Genomic DNA, 6,000 nt, shown 5'->3' on the forward strand with positions numbered 1-6,000 from the left:
CCCATTGGCAGCTCAGTCTCCATGTGTGTTCTCTAGTAAGAGGAGCAGGGGCAGTCTCTGGCATGAACTTGGCTGCCTGCTCTTTGATAACCTCCTCCTGGAGAGGTGACCTCAGGCCTCAGAGAAAGAGGATACAGATAGTCCTTATAAGACCTAATAGGCTAGTTTCAGATAGTAGGAGAGGAGGACCTCCCCTATTTGTGGCCTAGGGTTGGGACTTAGGGGGAGGAAGAGGGAGGAAGGATGGGACCAGGAGGAGATGAGGGAGGGAACTACAGCTGAGATATAAAGTGAATAAATTGTAATAAATAATAATAATAATTTTTAAAGGAAGGAAGAAAGGAAGGAAGGAAGGAAAAGAGAAAGAAAGAAAAGAAAGAAAGAAAGAAAGAAAGAAAGGAAGGAAGGAAGGAAGGAAGGAAGGAAGGAAGGAAGGAAGGAAGGAAGGAAGATAGAAAAAAGGAAAGAAAACAAATGTACTACTTTGGGAAAATAAAGTAAAAAGGAATGTTATGCATAGGAAATTTAGGAGGCAGAAGAGATGGCTCAATTATTAAGAGCATTGATTGCTTTTTCAGAGAACCCAGGTTCAATTCCCACCAACCACATAACAGCTCACAACTATCTGTAACTTCAGTTCCAGGAGATTAGTACCATCACATGTACATACAGGCAAAACATCAATTCAAGAAAAAAGAAAGAAATGTAGGAAGCAAAAGACACAGAAGGTGCTGACAGAGCAAGGATCCATATGCCATAGAAGACTCGTGCAACAATAAATTCAGTGCTTCAGCTACAGTAGGGAGGGGGGTGGAGGGCTGACAGCTGCTATTGATCTTAGAGATTTCTTACAGTCTTATTTTATTTCAAGAAGATTTCATAATTGATATGCGTTAAGCATTCATTGGGTATGTGTTTAATGATAACCCACACTGAAAAGTGAACTTCTTTCTTGAAGAATGCTATAGCAGACTAGAGGCCCTGGGGGACAGCAGGTGCTCATTCCCAGGAGGGAAATCAGCAAGGATCAAACTCTTTTTGCATCAAATTAAAAAGTATATGTTATCATAATTATAGCGTGATGGTTCAAAAATTAGGAGGGCGGGATGTAGCTCAAAGGTAGAGCATTTATCTTACTTGTGTGAGGCACTGGGTTTCATCCACAAGATCAGAAAGAAAAGGAAGGGAAAGAAAGGAGGAAGGTGGAAGGGAAGAAGAGAATGAAGGAAAAAGGAAGAGAAATGTGTATACACATTGTAATGTGTTTAAATCTACCTTATTATCACATATTTCTTCACTTATTTATTATTTTTGATGAAAAAATTTTAAATTTGTTCTTTTTTTAATTAAAAAAAGCTTTCGTTGAAATTTATTTTAAGAAGCTAATGTACTATGTCAAAATGCCATCCATTTTTTTTAAATTTTTTTTTATTCATTACACTTTACTCACTTTGTATCCACCCCATGGTTCCCTCCCTCCTCCCATCCCAATCCCTCTCTTCCTCTACCCTCTGCATGCATGCCCCTCCCCAAGTCCACTGATAGAGGAGGACTTCTTTTCCTTCCTTCTGATCCTGATCAATTAGGTCTCATCAATAGTGGCTGCCTTATTTGTAATAACCAGAAGCTGGAAACAGCCTAGATGCCTCTCAGTGGAGGAATGGATGCACAAATTAAATTTGTTCTTGAAACAATTTTCAAAATTCAGTACTCCATTGTTCACTGCAGCCCAGGCTGTTCTCAACTGCTCTGATCAAGTTGATCAATCACAGAAATTCTGGCAACTTGGCACTTTCTATTTATCCTACTCTCTTCATTTTTGTCTTTGTCTTTTTCATGAGTAATCATGATCTTTTAATTATAAAAATCTCCCTGTTTTAATAATGCAAGACATTTTTATATACAACTTGTAATCCCAGGTTCTAGAAGCAAGAGGATTCCACCTTCACACCTGCGTATCAGGGCTACAAAGTGAGTTCAAGGCCTGCCTGGAACACTTAGGGAGACCCTACTACATGCAAAAAAAAAAAAGCTGGAGTTAGTGAAGCTGGAGAGAATTTGTCCAGTAGCAGCAAGGCTCTGGGTACAGCCTCCCAGAGTGGAGAAAGGCTCTTCACTTCTAAAGCTGTACTTCCACTGTGGCATTCACTTATGATTTTCCCTGCAATTCAAATTTATATACTTTTTAATAAAACATTATAATTAGCTTATCTGGCTTCCCCAAACATATTTCTTTGGTGTTTTATTGTGATTACATTACATACGCTGATCACTGTAATAGCAACCAGGAGCATCAGGATATAAATAAACACAAGGAGATGGCTGCATTCCACCCCTTTGGTTCTTTTCTATTGCTAGTATTGTTTAGGCACTTCTTACTGATTGTGCACATCGCCTAAGTTTATTTCCCAATGAACATTTGATATTGCTGAAAGAATGCATCTTTCCCACCACTAGAGCATTTAATGGTATAGTTTGTGCATATGATGTCAATCATTGTTGTGCTTTGCATTTTGTTAAGTAGTTGATTGCATCCTCTATGTGGAGTGGTTTATCTGTTCATTTTATAAATATCCCAATCTCTGTCTTACTTATGAATAATGCCCACTTAAACACTTTCTTCACCTTGCAGAAACCTTTTGCATTAGGTTGTAGCTGTAGACCATCGCTGCAAAACGATGGTGACATTTCACACCTTTGTCTTATCTGGGTTTTAAAGGAAGATGTTCTTTTGTTTACTCATTAAATGTGACATTGTCCTTTAATTCAATGTTTTTTTTAATCACTCTCTTAAACTCACTCCCCATCCTTCTCTGTCACACACAGATTTTAACCTCCACCCCTTCTCTTTCTCCTTGACAGGATTTCTCTGTGTTGCCTAGGCTGTCTTGGAACTCATTCTGTAGACTAGGCTGGCCTCCAACTCATAGATTCACATGTTTCCTGAGTGCTAGGAGAAAGTATCTTTTTATGTTTACTTAGGATTGTATTATTTGTTTTTAATTAATTGCACTTTATTTACTTTGTAACCCCCCTCCCTCCTCCCCTCCCAATCACTACCTTCTTCCTCCCTCTCTACATGTGCCCCTCCCAAGTCCACTGGTAGGGGAGGTCTTCTTTTCCTTCCTTCTGATCCTAGTCTAGTAGGTCTCATCAGGAGTAGCTGCATTGTCTTCTTCTGTGACCTGGTAAGACTGCTCCTCCCTCAGGAGGAGGTGATCAAAGAGCAGACCAATCAGTTCATGTCAGAGACAGTCCCTTGTTCCCATACTTATCGAACCCAATAGGAGACTGTACTGCCATGGGATACATCTGTGCAGGGGTTCTGGGTTATCTCCATGCACGCTACTTGGTTGGACTATCAGTCTCAAGGAAGACCCATGTGCCCAGATTTTTGGATCTGTTGCTGTCCTTGTGGAGCTCCTGTCTCCTCCAGGTCTTATTAACTCCCACTTCTTTCACAAGATTCCCTGCAATCTCCTCAAAGGTTGTCCATAAGTCTCAGCATTTGCTTTGATAGTCTCCAGGGCAGAGCCTTTCAGAGGCCCTCTGTGTCAGGCTCCTAACTTGTTCCCTGTTTTCTCCTTCTTCTGATATCCATCCTCTTTGCCTTTCTAGATGGGGATTGAGCATTTTAGCCAGAGTTCTCCCTCTTGATTAGTTTCTTTAGATGTACAGATTTTAGTAGGTTTATCCTATATTATATGTCTATATGAGTCAGTATATACCGTGTGTGTCTTTCTGCTTCTGGGATAGCTCACTCAGGATGATCTTTTCCAGTTCCCACCATTTACCTGCAAATTTCATGATTTCCTTGTTTTTATTTGCTGAGTAGTATCCCATTTTGTAGATGTACCATACTTTCTGTATCCATTCCTCAGTTGAGGGGCATCTTGGTTGTTTCTAGCTTCTGGTTATTACAAATAAAGCTGTTATAAACATGGCTGAGCAAATATCCTTATTGTATACTTGAGCCTCTTTTGAATATATGCTTAGAAGTGGTATGGTTGGATCTTGAGGAAGAGCTATTCCTACTTGTCTGAGAAAGCGCCAGATTGATTTCCAGAGTGGTTGTACAAGTTTACATTCCCACCAGCAATGGAGGAGGGATATCTTGTTGATATCTTTTCAATATCAACAAGAAATTAAAATTTCTATATAAAAATATATTATTTATGCTAATAAAATTGAATTATACTTAAGATTTATCTCATAGAGTTTTCCAGTATTTAATAACACTTGCATTTTTCAATAAACCAGAAAATTGTCAATTCTTTCAATATTATCTAATAAGATATTCTATTAACTAAAATCTGAGAGGATTTGGAAGAGGGTGATAAATATTATCTTCATAGATATTACATTAAGGAATGAAAAAAAGAGACTTCTTCTTCTTGGAATAGTTTAGAACAAAAGCAAGCCCAAATTTTAATCCTCTACTTCCCTCTGGAGTGAGTGGACTGTGGTCTATCTATTATCTGTGTGTTATATGTATCTGATCTGCCTGTCTATTACAAAAGGCTTTGTTCTGTATTTATTGAACAGTATAGAAAATAGAAAACATATTATAAGAAAACAATATGGATCTCTTTTTACAGAAATCTTTAACTCAGAACTGGAAACTCAGAACTGGAAACAGTTCTGAGTTCATCAATCTGTCCACATGTTGCACCCAACATTTCTGGCTATCTTAAGCACTGTCACCTCTCCAGCCCCAAATCAAATACATTTCAAAAAATCTTTCATAAAAAAAGAATTTCATATTAATATTTATACCCATTTTAAGACTTTGATTTCTTATTGTTTTATATTGCTCTGGTCTATACATTTTAAGTGATTTGGAAGATTTTCTGATTTTTCTGGGCACTTGACCAGTTAGATAGACCTGTAGTATCTGTTCTTCAAGATCTCTGTCAGTAAACTCTGTCACTGGCATTCCTTTCCTGGTCAGCTTCTATTTATGACATTTGGATTAGTGATGATTGGTTTTGAGTAGTCTTTAGCAAAACCTAGAGGATGTTAAATTCTTAATTTTCTTTCCAGCAGATATCTCCATGGATTCATCACACTCAAAGATTGACTATGCATGCCAGGATGACAGACAGATGGTGGAAATGACCATGCTTAGGCCATGAGCAGCCTCAACCCATCCAAGAAATGCAGAACTTACAGTATTACAGCATGTGAGATCATGGCTAATGGGCACTTTGGAAAATAATGAAACTGCCAACTTTAAAGAAAGCCTTACTTCATGCTACTATACTGCTGCCTCCTGGAAGAAAGCCTGGACCAGATAGGTCAATTTCATCACAAACACTTTGGCTGGACCCCAAAGACTTCCTGTTCCTTGCAGAAAGCCCCAGTTGCCCTGTTGGGATGTTGGGAAAGCTTTCAGGAAAAGGAAGAATGGAAATAAGGCCAAGGAGGGGAAATTGGCCAGAGCATGACAGAACCAGAGATCCTGGCATCATCCCTGGCCTATAGCCAAATCCCTGGCCTTTAGCCACTAGACACCAGTAGCTTCCCTTGCTCTTAACACTAACTAAGTATTGAAATTCAAATAGGGGACTTTGCCTTCTAGCCCTCCCCCAAACACTGGTTTATATGGTGTTTCAAACAGTATCAAGGAAGCTGTCAGGAAGGTACAATGAAAGCTGCCCCTGTATCAGAGAAGGCCATTGCAGATCTATGATGGTTGAAATAAAATTTTATATCATTTATGTATATCTGAAGAAAAAAATAAGCTGAAAACAGATCTAACCAAGTTGGAGTGAAATAAGACAAATGACTCTGGAAAGTATCTGTTCCATATGAAGAAAGGACAAAGCAGTATTGATGAGTCTTGAAGGGAGGGTATAACGTGGAGAAGTTGACAAAATTCATTGCAGAATGTTTCTCAACTTTTCTGGGCAACTGAAACTTCTATTTTTTTTAATGGAAGAAATGAATAGGAAAAAAAAAACAGCTTGTCAACTGTGTTTTAAACCTGTGCAATTTTCC

This window comes from Meriones unguiculatus, chromosome 14 (assembly GCF_030254825.1).
Source record: "Meriones unguiculatus strain TT.TT164.6M chromosome 14, Bangor_MerUng_6.1, whole genome shotgun sequence".
In the NCBI taxonomy this organism is placed as follows: domain Eukaryota; kingdom Metazoa; phylum Chordata; class Mammalia; order Rodentia; family Muridae; genus Meriones; species Meriones unguiculatus.